The sequence below is a fragment of the Ylistrum balloti genome, unplaced genomic scaffold (genome assembly GCF_031769215.1).
Source record: "Ylistrum balloti isolate Yb309-2 unplaced genomic scaffold, AGI_CSIRO_Ybal_v1 Utg371130, whole genome shotgun sequence".
Lineage (NCBI taxonomy): Eukaryota > Metazoa > Mollusca > Bivalvia > Pectinida > Pectinidae > Ylistrum > Ylistrum balloti.
The window spans coordinates 258,760-279,711 of record NW_026782620.1 but is presented as its reverse complement, the minus strand read 5'-3'; positions in this window follow the sequence as shown (position 1 = coordinate 279,711).

Below are 20,952 nucleotides of genomic sequence, written 5' to 3'. Positions count from 1 at the left end.
TTGTTGTCATTATTTCATGACGTCACATATATACATGTAGTAACGTCATACTTACAGTATCTCATCACGTAACTGGCCCGTGCTACATGTATTAGTTATATATATCTAATACATATGTGTGTGTGTATGAGTGGAATTGTCCTCCGCCATCTTGTACATTACATATGTGAATTTTGATAATTTAATTACGTATATAATTCACTTGTACATATATGGTGTATTACATTTGGGTTATAATAATACTTGAAACTGTGTTTGAAATGGCCATCGATATTCGAATATACTTCCGGTTGCAAATCCAACGGGAAACTCTGTGATATGATATTGCTGTGAACATTCCGCCTGTATCTTGTTATTTAGTAATAAACATTATGCTTATTTACATTTTACGATAAAATCAATTTTGATGTTTATGGAATAAAAGTAGAGTGTTGTAATACGAACACCGTCACTAAGTCCAAGGCTTCTGCTCCTGTCTGTATTTAGGGGACATCTGAGAGCCCAAGAATAGTGATCGCTGTATTCCAGATTCCACTACATGTATGAGGCAACAAAGAGAATCCCCCATCCCCACCCCCGCCCCCGAAGAATCGAATGCTTTCTTGTTTGTCTTCCACGATGGTGACAATGCAGAGATAAAATAGATATGCTTATTGTAACACTCGTTATCTAGGTATTTTTCTTTCTTTCCTGTCTTGTCCTTTCTTTCTATACTTTGAATTCCACTCATGGTGACACCTGTCCTCACGTGACCATGGCTATTGCGAGGACGTTAACTCCTGTAATAGATGTAAGTAGGCAATAAGTACATTTCGATTGTGTCTGTAGCTTGGTTTAGATAAATAAAGAAAATGTAAGGTTTATAAAACTCCTTGTTTTTTTCCAAATGTGTTACACTTACGGTCGGTAATGAAAGTATATCAACATCCTGACCCACTTCTCAACAATTGCACTTTTCGTACCAAACATAAAACACTTGTAGGAATAGAGTGTAGACCAATAAGATCTGTTTGTTTCTTTTTCCTGTTTTTGTTTGTTTTGTTTTTATTTTCCGTCATACAAGGGGAAAACTTAGCGCAGGGATATTAAAGCTGACAATTTTAGAGAAAATCCGAACTGTTGAAATTAGATTTTCATTTAATGGACGTGAATATACCACTAAATCAGCAGTCATTCTCCAGCAGACACCATGTAACACGTGATCGCTAATAAATCGTTTATAAAAGTTTACAAACTGCTTTGTATAAATAGACAATACAGCCAGACACGATGATTCAGCAGAGGCCCAGGTATGTAGTCGAATGTCGCTTTAATATAAACCGTTTATTTAGTGTATATCCTAGCACCAATACAGACACATATATATAGCTACGGCAGATGTCAGAAAAGAGTTTACGTAAACAAATGTGATTGTTTATTGGTAATCATGATGGACGATACGTCGACGATGAGCAGTAACGCGATGATGGAATGACGGCACTACACGTCAGAACACGTGCGAAGCCGGGTAAACTTTGTCGTACTCAAGAAAAAACCAACCATGTTCTACACGTGTAAAAAAACTCAACAACAACAGTGCAGAAAACATGATAATACAGATCACATCCGAGAGGTTAAATATCTGTACCATTCAAACCGTACACAGATACAAAACATTGTAAACTAAATGTGAAGTGGGGGAAGTACGGTACGCAAAGCTGACAGGGAAACAATGACTGAACGCGTAGGGACGAGAAAAAGGTTAACTTTATAGGCTATAGGGAGCCGGACTGGAATCCCTGGGGAGTCAAGTTACACATGGACATGTTTCAATTTTCTAATTACAGTGAAGATGTATAAATCAGCTGATGGTCGAGGCACACTTGTCAGACGGAGATAAAAAACAGACAAGTGATCGCGCCGCAGTAACTCAGTGTTTACACATGCGTCTTATCTTACGCGCAATCTGACATTTTGCTCTGCACGCGCCGTATAAATTCTTTGTGACTAAATTACCAAAAATGTTAAAAGACCTTACTAAAGGCAACCCTTTCTCACAAATAAACATTGATAGTAAAATTGTGTGTATCGCTTATCGACGACTAGGCTTCGAAGCGGTTACAGATGTCGGAGCAGGGCTAGTATTACCGCGAATTCCGATTCCGATATTTAGCGATACCCCGGGGGTGTGTAACTAACCCAAACAATCGCGTCCTCATTGTTTTCCTTGTCTTACATATGGCAATAATCAGAACATATTGTTAAAATGACCGGTCAATCCCCACTCAAAAAATGTATGGCTGTCAGATGGAACAAAATGTAAAGACAATATACGAGGGATAATTTGACCCAATGTTTTCAGATGTCATGACTCCTTTTTTTCATTAATTATAACCACAATTCCCACAGTCTGTCGGCGTTTCGTTCCTGCTTCTTCACCCATTCTTCTGACCATGAGCTCACTGTCGTACAGATGTAGTTCATAACGTGATCCCGTGCCTGAGGCCTGACTCGTCCAGTATCGCCAGGCTCGTCCACGCCGTAACAGCAAACGATCGTGTCATTATCTTAGCAGTAAAATCAACGCTTTCCTTCTCCGGCCAGCTTCCTTTAATGAGTGTCCACAGATACGGCCATCGAGAAACAAAGAGCTCCGGACGTTACAATGCTGATCACTGACCACCTTATACACAGGGCATATCAAAGGTGCGCGCGCCGAGAACCCAGATATTATCAACGGAAGTTCAAACGAAATGATACACAATATTGTCGGCGATGCGTAAAATTTGAATTTGAATCGATACATGTTTATTAAATACAGACCTAAGGCAAGCATTTTAAGTGGGACCTGTAATCATATCCCTGTCACGTTGTAACGGTACTCTGATCGCGTCATTTAGTCCAGGTGGAACACTCTAAATAATAGATTAAGTATTGTCCCCCGGTCGCAGATTAAAGGCGACCCCAATGTAACACTAATTACCGCTTTGATTTAACTTTGAGATAAATAGGAAATAATTTTACGTTTATTGGCGTATAGCACAAATGTCCTTAATTATAAACAACGGATAAATCGCACTAATAGGGATGGATATCGTTCTGGATCACACACTCCATAACTCGACACTTTGTCTCATCCCGTAACACAGAGATTCAAACTCATCGGCAACATAAACACGTTATCACACCGCCTCCATTTCTGTTAGGAAGTTCTCTTCACTTTCATGTCATAATTAGAATTGCTCCGTAAGATGATGGGTTTATGGTCGTGCATGGGCGCGTGTTTCCCATGCGTCAACCCTCCTTCAGCATTTAAACAGACCGAATCATTTAAACTATATTAAACAGCCATATGTTTCTCAGTTTAATTGCCGGGCCAAACTAGACATTGAAGGACTTCCCGATAACACCTATACCGTAAAGACCGTTATTTGCGGAAAACAAAGTTAAATTTGTAATAGATACTTTTGCGATCGACGGCGCTTTAATTAGAAAAAAAAGTCCCACCCTTGTCCATGCGGATGGATTGGCGGCGTTGATATGACTATCTTTGAAATCAAGATGTTGGTTTCGCCAAAACCAAACTTTGAAGTTGGGGTTGCAAATAATTGCTCAAGACATGTTGTTTTATTTGATATGTGTTCGGCGTTTTGACGTGAAACAGAAGGTGCTTGTCGTGTAATGTATGGCTGAGGGTCAGTAACGTTGTGTAAAGACTAATGCGTTTTCCAGACGAACATCCTCCGAATGACACCTCTCAAGATGAGGATTCGTGGCAGCTGCTATGTACCTTTCCCCTCTGCTAACGTGTACGGATATATTTTATATCTCCATATAGTTGAAACACTTTTATAACATGAGCTTCGTGATAATTTACCGACATTGTTCTTGTAACAAATGAGATTTACTTGTATTTTCGTTTGCGGGACTTGAAGTTATGTATTTTGAGTTGGCCCTTGAAACAACCCCGTTTTAATAATCCGATAAACCGGCTGTAAAGGAATGAAGAATGTACTTGCTTTTCCAATTAGTATCGATTACGTCTGCTTCAAAGCTGGCTCCATTGTATCACTTGTTCACACTACCTTGCGCAATAAACAACGAGAGGGGGGTACGTCCCGGGGAAGAGGGGCCCAGGAGAGCACGTGTTTCTGAGATTGTCATTTGGACAGTTCCCAGACGTCGGAGATTGTACTACAAGCGGAGATAAAGAGGGACCAGCAACGTAACACATTGTTATCTGCCGTCCTCCTTCGATTTAAATGTATAGTATCTTGTATAGCTGATAGGTTCATCAGAAACCCTGTACACCTGCCAAACCGCAGCCTTTACCCGCGAGCCCTCTCAGTTTAACCAAAAACGTGTTTCGCATTTGTCGCTGGCAACGCCTCACACAATCGCTGTATATATAGGAGGAATTCTTCTCTCTATCTTGATGTATTACAATTTCCCAAAATTCTCAAAGAAAAGATAAGATCGCATGATTTACTTTCTGTACACCGATTAGATCAGACAAGTAATTCTATACATTGCCTAAATGTTGACAACTGAACAATTTCCAAGTCTTCATTGCGAATGATTGGCCGACTTCCGGTATGACAAGGTGAAGTCTTTACGCATAACGTTAAATACTATTGATCTATTTTTGGACATGTGTTTACAAAGGTTTCTATCTATGACTTTAGTAAATAACAACATGATACAATCATATTTCCCCATTCTTCCACAATCGTATAGGCAAACTATAGGTAACAAAACGCAGACTAAAAAATCTTAGATCTTCAAGAAAATTGTGATAATGTTGATTAAAAGAACTCTTCTACACGTGTAAGTGGAAATCAAATCGAGATTGATATGTTTTGTAGAGTTACGTTCGTTTTGTCAAATATTTATTTCAATTTCCTGACCAGCAGAACATAAATTAATTTCGTTACGATTGATATTTTAATTCTTTACGGCCGAGGTCAAAGGTAATACAACAATATAATAATGGACGCTTTATCTAATAATGACACACCAGAAACACGGAGTGATGAAACGATAAATATCAACCGACTCTAACTGAAGTGAGAATTCTTTTTATCTGAAGAGATTCTACGCCTTTTGAACTATGGCCTGTTCCATTTCTTATCGGCTGTGTTATAGACAATTAGCAATTAATTACGGACACTCTTAATCGAAATTACAACTAGCCAATTAGGGAATTGATTACCAGAGATCACCGATCTTTAAGATCATTGTGATAAAGGGCCCATAAAGGGCCCATAAACCTCCCCTTATCCCATCCCTTCTCTGGCAGTGATTAAGGAGCCCATTGAAGAAGGATAAGGACGTGTATTTGACAGTCGGTAGCGACAAATGACGGCTATTTGAACGCTCCGGAGATTAGTGTTGACTCCGGTCACGCGCCTCCCCTCTTTCCAATCGCGTTTCGCGTGAGTTGGTTACTCGAATGGAGTGTGTAATTGAAGTGTTTAATACTCCTAATCTATCAGAGGCGTCGATAGCTGTTTGTACTTCTTGAACGTATTGCAACAATTGTTAGAAAATCTTTATTTATTAACAGATATCAGATCGGGTTTATATATAGCTCTAACAGTCATCACGATCTTTGTCCCACATACGAACGGTTATATAAAAGACACAATGGGATGAGACATAGAAGTTACCACATGTGACCAATGGGCCGTGACCCAGCGACAACCGTATTTTTTGTATCTTTTTCTCCTCCCACACTAGACTGGAGTCTCAGTCATATCCTAAATTTATCACGAGGCTTTGTTTGAGGGGAACGGAGTGGGAGATGGGGGCTGGACAAGGTCCAGAGAAGTATTTGCCTTTTTAATTATTGTTTAATGGTTAGGCATTCCATGAACGAATATGAATCATTCTTATCGTACTTTGAGAGTACCTACAATGCCACATCTTTTCACTTCCGGTTAGAGAATCGTTTTGGTGAAGGTCGATTTTGATCTATAATTCCGCCCACGGTTATTGTCACCTTTATTTCGGTATTGGTTTGATCAGGATAAATAAATACTTGTCAGACGATTTACGTTGAATAAAGAGGAGCTTGTGCCCAGAACCTTGCCACTGAAACAAGGAAAAGACCGATGCACGTCATCAAACGGTTTACTTCTTATGGTGTTGTAACTGGAGATGTATTTCTTTGTTGTACAATTACTCAGCATGTTATTTACAGATTGGTAGATTTAATCATTTAAAAAAAATACATTTATTTACTCAGCATATACAAGGAAAAAATACTTATAACGAACTACCGCATGCTAAATTGTGAACTTTAGGTGGTCAGCGTTAAAAACTAGCCAGATCTATACCTTCTGTCGCCAGTCATCCTAGCCCCGACCTTTCTAACGGGTCAAAGAAAAACCTGGTTCCGAGCCAACAGTGGGGAGGTTTTGACAAAGCATACATAACGTATTGTCATTCTTGTTAATGTTTGAGTCATTCTTGTTGATATAAACCTACACTATGACTCCCCTACCGATCTACCTACACAGTGTTGGTATGGAGAATACTGGTGACCTAATTTAATCAAAATTCGATGTTCAAATTAACTGCGTGTTCATAAGTAGTTAATTTGAACGTCAAATTTTAATCAGATTGACCGGTGATGTAACCTGATAAAATCAGTAGAATCCGTAATCTTAATGATTCCATATTAAATGATCGCCATTCGGCGTGAATTTAAGTTCCTATACAGCTTCATACTACTGGGCTTCCTCGAATTAATCAAATTTATTACCTGTATGTTAAAGCGCACACGTAACTGATTCTTTGTGTTTTGTTCAAATCATGTAAGCATTTCTTCTCTTCACCCTTCTGGTATACCATGACAAAGTCAAAGCTCTGCACATGTGACCTTGAGGGTGATTCGATATTTAAAAAAAACGGTTATGAAATTAACATACCTGCCACCTCTTGAACACAGCAAGAAAAGTATCGATTAACAGCTTAACAATAATTTTTTTTGTGGCTATTGATTATTATCATTATTTTGAAAGGCTGCGAAACGATTCGTTATTTCTTTAAGGTTGGAACTTAACAAATAGCTAACATCGAGCTGCCACCGATTTTGTGCCGATAAAGAAATCACAAGCGTTACCTTTTCGATATGGAAGATAAGTAGGACCCTCGTTTTGAAAATTTTGGGTCCTCTTTGGATATATCAGATTTGACGACAGATCAGAGGAAAGCTGTGGTGACCAGTAAGATTTAACTTCATGTTTCATGTTGAACACAGGACGATTATCCATATCATTGATATCTACACCAAAATAAAAGTGTGTGTCCGACCGTTCTGTCTGCTCAGATTTTAAAAAGTTCGATAACGCAAATGTATACGTTCATGGGAAAATACTCACTGTCGATGTGATGAAGATCGCGCGCTGATACCCCGGATGGTACCTGTTACCTGTCACGTGTAGTTCCGATCTTCGTCCCTGAAGCACCGTATTGTACAGGTGCAGAATGTTTTAACCTTGTATGCTGTCTTATTAGACTACTAGCGTTATGTGACGACTTGTCATATTGTCTAGGAGTTTAATCATTGCCTGTCAAACTAGTTAACTTAACCGAATTCGGGTCAGTCACCTCTGACATCACTACAGCCCACAAGAGATTGGAAAGATCCGCATTGGATCGAAAAATGGTAACGTGCTACCCTGGAATCTAACGCGCTAAGGATTCTTCTCGACTATGACGTAAAAATATGAAAAATCCTGATACGTGTGTATGACTAAGTCCAAATTTTCGTTCCGTCTGCACCTTGGTGATCGGTGGTCGTAGCCTGTCTAGTTTTAACGCGACTTAACGTCGTCGCAGCAGCTAGGATAATTTAATAACGGATGTCAAGAGGGACTCTAAGAATGAAAAAATAAAGCAACAAACGAAAGAGCATGATAGGAAACAGAGTAAAAGATAACGACCCCAAGTCATGCAATGGGACAGCGGATCTATTTTGGTTTCTATAATGCCGCCGTAGAAGAAGACAGGGAAGAAAAATCCCATTCCACTAGTAGCCGCTTGCGAGTATAATGTGTAATCCAGCAGACCCTATTCTGAGGTGATCAGGTGTTCCCCAAACAAAAGACATCCGAGAAACCTTCCCCATCAGCAAGGACTATCCAACTATAAGACGTCTCCTAAAACATCCAGTAAGATACAATAGGGATATTCTTTCTGTGAACCACACGGGTTCATAGTTCGTAGTAGGTACAGCAGCCGAGAAAGGGGTTATTTATAATAGGATCACACATTCTGGTGTGTGTGGAGGTATTGGGATGAATACCTTGAGTGTTGTAAGCTCATACTGGGCTTTTGTTTACCATGACAAATGTTTGTGGTGTCGACAATCAACTCTAGGTGAATGGGACCAAACATTATTTCGTTCATTTGATTATGTTCAGGGATTATTTTTATTAAATGGATATGCGAACTGTTTACATGTTACAAATCAGATATCCCCAGGGGTAAGGAGAATCAGAACCATGAGACATCCATGGATATTGACGAATGTCACAAAATAAACATTTAGCAGAATCGGATATTTTGAAATTGGTTTGAAAACGTTCCCTATATTGGAACCATCTAATCCCCCGTCCTGCGACCGCATAAGTCTAACAAACACCATTTATATAAAGAAATATGATAAATTTGCCGCGTACGTATAATTGAAAATCGAAATTAAGGCTAAAAGAGTTGAGAGTCGATTACATCAGACCCAGCCACAGACACAACGTACAAATAACACGCTCTTCTCATGGGGGCACAGTAAAATTAGGACTATAAGCTCTTCAGAAGGGGACACAGTACATAATGGACTACAAGGTCTGCAGAAGGGGGCACAGTACATAATGGACTACAAGGTCTGCAGAACGGGGCACAGTACATAATGGACTACAAGGTCTGCAGAACGGGGCACAGTACATAATGGACTACAAGGTCTGCAGAAGGGGGCACAGTACATAATGGACTACAAGGTCTGCAGAACGGGGCACAGTACATAATGGACTACAAGGTCTGCAGAAGGGGGCACAGTACATAATGGACTACAAGGTCTGCAGAAGGGGGCTGAGTAAAATCAGGATTACAGTCAGAATTTCTCCGCAGGCATTATACATTGTCTATCCAACATACGGGAAATTTCTCTTTCATACAATGGTACATAGCTAACTGAAGGATAGCTTTACTTGATAACCAGATAATACCGTTTTATTGCACTGTCTGGTGCAGAGATAATTCTAATTCAGATGTAAACGTAAAGGACAAAATCAAAACCAGTATCATTAATATTTGTGCGCATATCAATTGACTATGCTGCATGCAGTTTCCAAAGCAAAAGAGGCATTTTGAAAGAAGTGCAAACAAACCATCTAAAATGTCAGAGAATTTGAAGATCTTTTTGTAAAAAGGAATAAAGACGTTGAAAGGTATGTTTAATGCCTTTCATACCGCAACAAACTAACGCTTTTAATCAATCACAGAATGTCAAACTGCACGAGACTCCGCCGACAAATGACAGAGACTCTGTCGACACTACGCACGTGTCATGTGACGTCATTGACAGCAGATGACCAGACGGGTTCATCAATCACCAGAAGATCGTCAAAATCATCAGAGGACCTGAATAGGGCATTAAAAGTCATTAATGTCCAAACGTTACCTGCCAAAAGTCACAAATCTGTTATATTCCCATGACATGTGGGCCATCGATACGAGCTAAGGTATGGTCGAAATAGAGTAAAGTCAAAGGGATTCCAATGTTTACATAACAACTAATTTATCACCAATGAATGTCTAGGGTAATCGATATCCTAAAATAGAGATCGCCTGTCCTATTACCCTTACTGCAGAAAGCAATATGACAAACTCAGCTGTTGAAGTTTGTACCAGCTGGTGAAATTGTAAAGACCTGTCACAGAATTGCCTAGTACTGAGATTGTGTGAGGTGTAGCGGATTGCATTAATGTCCACTATAAAATCAGCAATAATAACAGCAGCGCGTGATCGTTCGCTCAGCATGCACGGAATCCGTGTTAGTTAATAATACATATATACCCGGAGAACGGCGACATAAGGTTCCGGACGGATCGTCTGCGAGCTCGTGCTATCATCCGGGCACTCACACTGGTCGATATGTTATGTCTGGTGTGATCGGTTCCCAATGGTGATGGGACTATATTTATGCTGTGTCATTTCCTTTTCATAAATACAGAACACCGTCCCCTACATCATTCTAAATGTTGGCGCGATCAGACAAGTCACTAGCTGTCTGTTTCTTGAGTTAGCGTATGAATAAATACACAAAACGCATTGATTTACCTAATGAATCACGACCACAATGAAATGACAACTGTAATTTAGAATTAAGTCAGTAACGTTATGGTGATGTGATCAAGAGGATGTACAAAGGCACGCGTGCCTTAAATGACCATAAAGTTGTGACGGGTATCTCGGCGGAAGTGAAAGCAATGACAGAAGCACCAGACTGGAGCGATACTAAACAAGGTCACATTGTGTAACCGTTATGTTTGGCCAAGCATGGTTACCTTTCATACTGAAACTTCTCAACTTCAAAGTACAATTATAAACGTAAAGAATAAACAACTTCAACAACTGTTAAGATATTTAACTTGTAAAATGATCGAAGATTAAAATTTGAATGTTTTGTCTAGCGGTTTTAAGTGAATATGATTGAGCTGAAGTTTATCTATCAAAGCTAGCCGATCACGTAAGCCACTTACCAGACAACCTTTCATCTCTCGAAAATCAGTTATCTGCATGTTCATAATTAGTGAAATAAGTATTATAAAAACACTAATGGTGTGACGCTTCCTTTGTGCTCCTACCTTTATAAGTAATGGTATGACTGGGAGATTTTACCTCCTAGTCATACACATCACGAAGTAAGGTAAAGCTCACACGTGGTGGTACCATATACTACTTTTTTGCATTGCATTCAGTGACGTAATTACACGTGTGTTGTTTGTAGTGTACAGGCAGGCTATACATGGCACTCTGACAAAATAAAAGGTATCGTTTTATACGAAATCTTCTCGTTTACTGCATAATTCAAATGACAAAAGGGCGAAAACAATCTGCTCGCCCTTCCGAAACATATGGTCTGATTCTTGTACTTTGCTTAGAGTATTCTTGAAAACCTTTCCTGTGTTCGTAATTTACCATCCTTTTCATTATGACGTAGAACTATATATAGGATTAGATTTTATGAAACAAATCTTAGATTTCATTTTTTGTTTTTGCTCTATTTGGCGAAGAAAATACTGAAACTATCTGACGAGTTACATAATAAAAACTGTGGGAAATGAAAGCAAATCTAAGATACTGTTTAGCAGATACCTCCAAACGTTATATTCTGGTGGGTTTAAAAGTAAAAATGTGGATGAAAAACTCAAACGGGTGTATTACATTAGTGACATACATGCATAAAATATTACACGGACGAATTCACGGGATAATAGACGGATTGAATGTTAGATGTCACTGTTCGCCTTCATTTGGAAACAATCCGCAAAAACTGGGCTGAAACTGGATGTCTTGTCCTTAGAAGTGAGAGAAAGTGCACATCAAGTTCGAAGCTATGTTGCAGCGTTTTGAAGATTTTGCATCTGACGCTAAGATTGATTTTTTTCATCGTTTTGACGATAAAGGCATTGAACAATGATATTTACCATCTACACTCTCTAGTACATATGTACATAATTTATGACTGGGAAGCAATTGACGAGATATTCGTAATAAACATCTTGATAGATAACTATCCTTATTTCCATTAAGTATGTGTTGTTACTCTAGTGTTCAGGAGTAAACAACAAAGAGTTAACAGACAATCTCGTTCATTAATGACTAACAATGACGTCCTTGTTTCCTAAACAGCTGTTGTGTATTACACACATATGTAGATATCTTCATTCATATTGAACAGCTGGCGTTGGGTTTGAAAAACGAAACCGAATTATCTAGATATTTTGATAACAAGCAATCATTTAATTTTCCAACCTGTTACCTAACTAGTCTTTTTATAGATACAATATAAAAACATTAAGTCATGTTACCACCTGAATATGATGTTTACGTTGATACATATATAGAGAGTCTGTAACTAAACATGACCACGCATACGTTAATATAACCGCGCGGAACTAAACATGACCACGCATAAGTTAATAAAACCGCGCGGAACTAAACATGACCACGCATAAGTTATTAAAATCGCGCGGAACTAAACATGACCACGCATAAGTTAATAAAACCGCACGACACTAATCAGGACTAACCAAGTACGGAATTATGCTGGACTGGACATTATGATGGCGAAAACCCGCGAGAACTAAACACGGCCACACATTGTACCAGATACCCAGCACGGAATTACGTGTATAAAAGACCGTACATAATCAAGCAAAAGCGCGCGGAAACAAAGTGATCTGTCAATCGAATAAAACTGCTTAAGTTTAAACATATTTTATTGCCAACAAACAAGCAAACGGATCGGGCACAAGTTATTACACATACACACATAACGTAGTGGAACTAAACATCTCAGAAAAGAAAATATAATGACGCATGCGCAATAATGACATCGCATAATGCCGCAATTTAGATGAAAACTCGTACATTTAAGCACACTTTCCTGGTGTATTACCACTTTATGACATTCTCATTACAACCCTGCCAATTTTGGATGGTTTTTGTATATATAATGAATTCTTTTTTTGGAATATTGACTTTATATCTATTAACCGGGTACATACACAATACATTCGTTTTAATAAACTAAATGCGGAATCTTGACCTGTGAATTAATTTCGTCCATTGATATTGTTCATTTGGTGACAGTATCCACTGCTACAACACATTGTGTTAAAACTAAAATATATCTATTTCCCCTTTCGGTAGGCATTGATGTGTGTTTAGGTGTAGCATTGTGCTTCGAGCTTTCAGATGATGGGGGAGTTTATCACGTCATTTGGCAGTTTGTTCCAGACGTCATTTACCATATTGTCGGTGGTAGTAGCAGAACGACGTTAAGTCTACATTCAGTATCACCGCGTAAACCTCACAGAAAAACGATACCATGAATCACTCGACTATGAATAGACATGAGCTTATACCACGGCACTAAAACATGTAGAGAGTGTCCCTCAAATATAAACACATGGAGAGCATCAGTTATATATTAAAATAGACACACGATGGGATGAACGATGAAGTAGATGTTAAAGAAGGCCAATATGTATAACAACATAACTACTTATAACTTAAAGAGGAAATTCCAAAATCAAAACTCTCAGTGACTCAGTAACGTCGGTGCTGATAATATTTTGCAAAATGGGCGCCGCCTCTTAAACTTTTCCAGGATTGTCCCTAATAATTAACATTGCAACGTCATCGATCATACAATGGACGTGTTCTTTTGCTTATAAACCATTTCACAGTTAGATTTCGTTACCTTTCTTTAGAAATTTGCTTAAAATTTCAGCTTTAATATGTAACATTTCAAAGACAAGCGAGCATTCCCCAATTAAATATCAATATTTTACCCCATAACATAAAAAATGTGAATATTATACCTCATAACACAAAATGTGAATGTTATATACCTCATAACATAAAAATAACATAAAATGTGAATGTTATATCACATAACATAAAATGTGAATGTCACATAACACAAAATGTGAATGTTATATACCTCATAACATAAAAATAACATAAAATGTGAATGTTATATCACATAACATAAAATGTGAATGTTATTTAACAAAAATGTGAATGTCACATAACACAAAATGTGAATGTTATATACCTCATAACATAAAATGTGAATGTTATATCACATAACATAAAATGTGAATGTTATTTAACATAACATAAAATGTGAATGTCACATAACACAAAATGTGAATGTTATATAAAATGTGAATATTATATCACATAACATAAAATGTGAATATTATATCACATAACACAAAATGTGAATGTTATATCACATAACATAAAATGTGAATATTATACCTCATAACATAAAATGTGAATGTTATATCACATAACATAAAATGTGAATATTATATCACATAACATAAAATGTGAATATTATATCACATAAAATGTGAATATTATATCACATAACATAAAATGTGAATGTCACATAACACAAGATGTGAATGTTATACCTCATAACACAAGATGTGAATGTTATACCTCATAACATAAAATGTGAATATTATATCACATAACATAAAATGTGAATGTTATATCACATAACATAAAATGTGAATGTTATATCACATAACATAAAATGTGAATGTTATATCACATAACATAAAATGTGAATGTCACATAACACAAAATGTGAATGTTATACCTCATAACAGAAAATGTGAATGTTATATCACATAACAGAAAATGTGAATGTTATATCACATAACATAAAATGTGAATGTTATATCACATAGCATAAAATGTGAATATTATATCACATAACATAAAATGTGAATGTTATATCACATAACATAAAAGGTGAATGTTATACCCCGTAACATAAAATACTAATGATATTACCAACATCATTATATGATTATTTTATACCCTATCGCATAAAATGGCATTGTTAAAATGCAATAATTCAGATGATTAAATTTTAAAGTCAAATGTCACTGAGATGCAATCAATCATATTAAATTATAAATGTGCTAGGCTTACTGTATAAATAGCAATTGTGTTGATGATATGACGTCATACTTCGATAACTCTCGATATGTTGCTCTTAGTTAAATCCTCATAAAATCTTATAACAGGGTTGCTGATGCGTTCGTTTTATTGCATAAATGACCACTGCACAGAGCACACACACGTTCAATTCCCTATCGAATTACCGATAGAAGTGTTGAAATCTGAATTATTACAATTAGAACTGCTTAAAAAGGGAAAAGCAACGCCGCTGATTGATTACATCTTGGTTTATTTGAGTTTCAATTTTTCAAAAATGATAATCCTATTAGGACAATAACATGGAGACATAGTAACTACACAGTCCGTAAGGCCGCGATGTACGCACCTCGCGGTCACCCCGTCTCTTGTGTAATATCTCGACATTGATAAGGGGCGAAGGCCCATGGATAACTTAACACAATTAGCAGCTTCATTTCCACGAAACCAGCTTAAATTTGATTTTGAAGAATGGTAGCAATCCGTTTGTTCAGCGGGGAATAATTAAAATAATTACTTTACATTCAAAGTTACCACTTACACAATGTATTACGGATGTTAATTATCCCACTAAAACACAGGTCCTAGCCTCCTTTCGCTAAGAATCGCTCAAATTCAAGCCAATTACATTAATTATACCTTATGGATGAGATCATATGATACACTCTGCTTGCTCACAAATCTCACCCAATCGCCTGTGTAATACACATTGACTTGAAGACTGCGGTCCTGGCGTTCTTCTGTACAGTACGTGTGGTTACCTAGTGTTCATCGTCACCAATAATAACATTACCAATCAAAGACAGAATTAGACTATTAAGAAGATGTTAAAGGTGTAAACTGAAGACACGTCATTAATGGAACAACAAACGAGGGGAGAAAAGCTGTAAATTACGGTCCGACCAATAGATAATGAAAGGTTCAACTGGTGCAATGGCGTCCAAAACCGGAAGTGCAATTCAAAAAGTGGCATGTTTTCGTAATTTGAATTTGTGTGTCCCGACATGACACACATAAACATTCTGCCTTCATTGTTCTCTCGCGTGTTCAAGATAAAAGCTTCAATGTCTATCTCGCGAGGTTAATGACAGACGTAAGACAGGATGACTTTACATCAACACTCAACATTTATGTCTGTCACTTCGTTATGGCGCCTTTGTTTTACACACAGACTACAATCTACCCGCGCACCGGAACTATCATATCGTGTATAACAAGCGAAATATCTTGAAGAACAGCTCGCCCGGATTCGTCACAGAGAGGATGTCTCCGGTGTGTGGCTCCAGGATTTCTCCATCGCCTTGTAATCACCATAAGGTCCCATCCGATGAAAATAAAAACGTATGAAGCTACGATATGTAGTAAGTCAACATGATGACAATCTGCCTGTTGGCGTCTTTGGGGTAGATTTACACAAGGATTCAAGTCTCGAGATACCTCCACGGGTATACACTATTGATCGAAATGTACCTGGTTTTAATGTCTGAAAAACAAACGTAACGTGTCAGACTACTATGTTTAATGCTTGTTTATAGCATTCATTTACAGAAGTGAAATCATAACAGAGAGGGTCTAATTCTGTTCCGATCAGAGCCAATTATCTGTATACTCGATGGTTTATGAGAGTCTCCGTTCCAGATAAAGTATTTCCGTCTGATCTCGCAAGACTGCTCACCTGAAACAGAACGAAATCAAAGGAGATAAACATCACAGTCGTCACCGGAAGTGTTGTGAAAGCACCCTACACAAGTCGTATGTCGTCACATCTACATACTTCACCGATCGATACGTTACAGTTTGTATTTTAGAGATCGTATGTGATGTCGATATTAAGGTAGCAGAAACTCGTTGAAATAGAAACATATGAGAACAATGAGATAAGTACGGGACTTATATGGACAAAAAAATTGGGTGTATCTGGGCCTTTGGTACTGAACGGTTCCTTACTTTCAGTAACAATAACTTCCTGTATCTCTTTGTTTAAACAAGGTATCGATATGCATAACTGTGTTTTCTCAGCAAACAGTTTCAATTACAATAATGTGTGAATCCCATCAGAACAAAACATAATCTGATACAGTAATGTGTGGGTCTCACTAGACAGTAACAACCTGGTACAGTAATGTGTGAGTCTCACTAGACAGGAACAACCTGATACAGTAACCTGTGATTCTCACTAGACAGTTACAACCTGGTACAGTAATGTGTAAGTCTCACTAGACAGGAACAATCTGATACAGTAATGTGTGAGTCTCGCTGGACAGTAACAACCTGATACAGTAATGTGTGAGTCTCACTAGACAGTAACAACCTGATACAGTAATGTGTGGGTCTCACTAAACAGTTACAACCTGATACAGTAATGTGTGAGCCTCACTAGACAGGAACAATCTGATACAGTAATGTGTGAGTCTCACTAGACAGTAACAACCTGATACAGTAATGTGTGAGTCTCACTAGACAGTTACAACCTTGTAACAACCTGATACAGTAATGTGTGTCTCACTCACAGTAATGTGTAAGTCTCACTAGACAGTTACAACCTTGTACAGTAATGTGTGAGTCTCACTAGACAGGAACAACCTCATACAGTAATGTGTCAGTCTCACTAGACAGTAACAAACTGATACAGTAATGTGTAAGTCTCACTAGACAGTTACAATCTGATACAGTAATGTGTAAGTCTCACTAGACAGTTACAACCTTGTACAGTAATGTGTGAGTCTCACTAGACAGTTACAACCTAGTACAGTAATGTGTGGGTCTGATACAGTAATGTGTGTGAGTCTCACTAGACAGTAACAATCTGATACAGTAATGTGTGGGTCTCACTAGACAGTAACAATCTGATACAGTAATGTGTGGGTCTCACTAGACAGTTATAACATCATACAGTAATGTGTGAGTCTCACTAGACAGTAACAACCTGATACAGTAATGTGTGGGTCTCACCAGACAGTAACAACCTGATACAGTAATGTGTGGGTCTACAGTAATGTGTGAGTCTCACTAGACAGTTACAATCTGATACAGTAATGTGTGAGTCTCACTGGACAGTAACAACCTGATACAGTAATGTGTGAGTCTCACTAACACAGTTGTGTGGGTCTCACAACAGTTGTACAGTAATGTGTGAGTCTCACTAGACAGGAACAACCTGATACAGTAATGTGTAAGTCTCACTAGACAGTTACAATCTGATACAGTAATGTGTAAGTCTCACTAGACAGTTACAATCTGATACAATAATGTGTAAGTCTCACTAGACAGTTACAACCTGGTACAGTAATGTGTGGGTCTCACTAGATAGTAACAATCTGATACAGTAATGTGTGAGTCTCACTGGACAGTAACAACCTGATACAGTAATGTGTGGGTCTCACACAGTAATGTGTGATATGTGTAGTCTCACTAGACAGTAACAATCTGATACAGTAATGTGTGGGTCTCACTAGACAGTTATAACATCATACAGTAATGTGTGAGTCTCACTAGACAGTAACAACCTGATACAGTAATGTGTGGGTCTCACCAGACAGTAACAACCTGATACAGTAATGTGTGAGTCTCACTAGACAGTTACAATCTGATACAGTAATGTGTGAGTCTCACACTGGACAGTAATGTGTGAGTCTCAACCAATGATACAGTAATGTGTGGGTCTCACTAGACAGTTATAACATGATACAGTAATGTGTGAGTCTCACTAGACAGTAACAACCTGATACAGTAATGTGTGGGTCTCACCAGACAGTAACAACCTGATACAGTAATGTGTGAGTCTCACTAGACAGTTACAATCTGATACAGTAATGTGTGAGTCTCACTAGGAGGAACAACCTGATACAAATGTGTGGGTCCTGATACAGTAATGTGTGAGTCTCACTAGACAGTTACAACCTTGTACAGTAATGTGTGAGTCTCACTAGACAGGAACAACCTGATACAGTAATGTGTAAGTCTCACTAGACAGTTACAATCTGATACAGTAATGTGTGAGTCTCGCTGGACAGTAACAACCTGATACAGTAATGTGTGAGTCTCACTAGACAGTAACAACCTGATACAGTAATGTGTGGGTCTCACTAAACAGTTACAACCTGATACAGTAATGTGTGAGTCTCACTAGACAGGAACAATCTGATACAGTAATGTGTGAGTCTCACTAGACAGTAACAACCTGATACAGTAATGTGTGAGTCTCACTAGACAGTTACAACCTTGTACAGTAATGTGTGAGTCTCACTAGACAGGAACAACCTGATACAGTAATGTGTAAGTCTCACTAGACAGTTACAATCTGATACAATAATGTGTAAGTCTCACTAGACAGTTACAACCTAGTACAGTAATGTGTGGGTCTCACTAGATAGTAACAACCTGGTACAGTAATGTGTGAGTCTCACTAGACAGTAACAATCTGATACAGTAATGTGTGAGACTCACTGGACAGTAACAACCTGATACAGTAATGTGTGGGTCTCACTAGACAGTTATAACATCATACAGTAATGTGTGAGTCTCACTAGACAGTAACAATCTGATACAGTAATGTGTGGGTCTCACTAGACAGTAATAACGTCATACAGTAATGTGTGAGTCTCACTAGACAGTAACAATCTGATACAGTAATGTGTGGGTCTCACTAGACAGTTATAACATCATACAGTAATGTGTGAGTCTCACTAGACAGTAACAACCTGATACAGTAATGTGTGGGTCTCACCAGACAGTAACAACCTGATACAGTAATGTGTGAGTCTCACTAGACAGTTACAATCTGATACAGTAATGTGTGAGTCTCACTGGACAGTAACAACCTGATACAGTAATGTGTGGGTCTCACTAGACAGTTATAACATGATACAGTAATGTGTGAGACTCACTAGACAGTAACAACCTGATACAGTAATGTGTGAGTCTCACTAGACAGTTGCAATCTGATACAGTAATGTGTGAGTCTCACTGGACAGTAACAACCTGATACAGTAATGTGTGGGTCTCACTGGACAGTAACAACCTGATACAGTAATGTGTGGGTCTCACTAGATAGTAACAACCTGGTACAGTAATGTGTGAGTCTCACTAGACAGTTACAACCTGGTACAGTAATGTGTGAGTCTCACTAGACAGGAACAACCTGATACAGTAATGTGTAAGTCTCACTAGACAGTTACAATCTGATACAGTAATGTGTAAGTCTCACTAGACAGTTACAATCTGATACAACCTGATACAGTAATGTGTGGGTCTCACTAGATAGTAACAATCTGATACAGTAATGTGTGAGTCTCACTGGACAGTAACAACCTGATACAGTAATGTGTGGGTCTCACTAGACAGTTATAACATGATACAGTAATGTGTGAGTCTCACTAGACAGTAACAACCTGATACAGTAATGTGTGGGTCTCACTAGACAGTAACAACCTGATACAGTAATGTGTGAGTCAATCTGATACAGTAATGTGTGAGTCTCACTAACAACCTGAGAGTAACAACCTGATACAGTAATGTGTGGGTACAGTAATGTGTGGGTCTCACTAAACAGTTACAACCTGATACAGTAATGTGTGAGTCTCACTAGACAGGAACAATCTGATACAGTAATGTGTGAGTCTCACTAGACAGTAACAACCTGATACAGTAATGTGTGAGTCTCACTAGACAGTAACAACCTGATACAGTAATGTGTGAGTCTCACTAGACAGTAACAACCTGATACAGTAATGTGTGATACAGTAATGTGTAAGTCTCACTAGACAGTTACAATCTGATACAATAATGTGTAAGTCTCACTAGACAGTTATAACAGTAATGTGTGGGTCTCACTAGATAGTAACAACCTGGTACAGTAATGTGTGAGTCTCACTAGACAGTAACAATCTGATACAGTAATGTGTGGGTCTCACTAGACAGTTACAACCTGATACAGTAATGTGTGGGTCTCACTAGACAGTTATAACATCATACAGTAATGTGTGAGTCTCACTAGACAGTAACAATCTGATACAGTAATGTGTGGGTCTCACTAGACAGTAAGAACATCATACAGTAATGTGTGAGTCTCACTAGACAGTAACAACCTGATACAGTAATGTGTGGGTCTCACTAGACAGTAACAACCTGGTACAGTAATGTGTGAGTCTCACTAGACAGGAACAACCTGATACAGTAATGTGTGGGTCTCACTAGACAGTAACAACCTGATACAGTAAT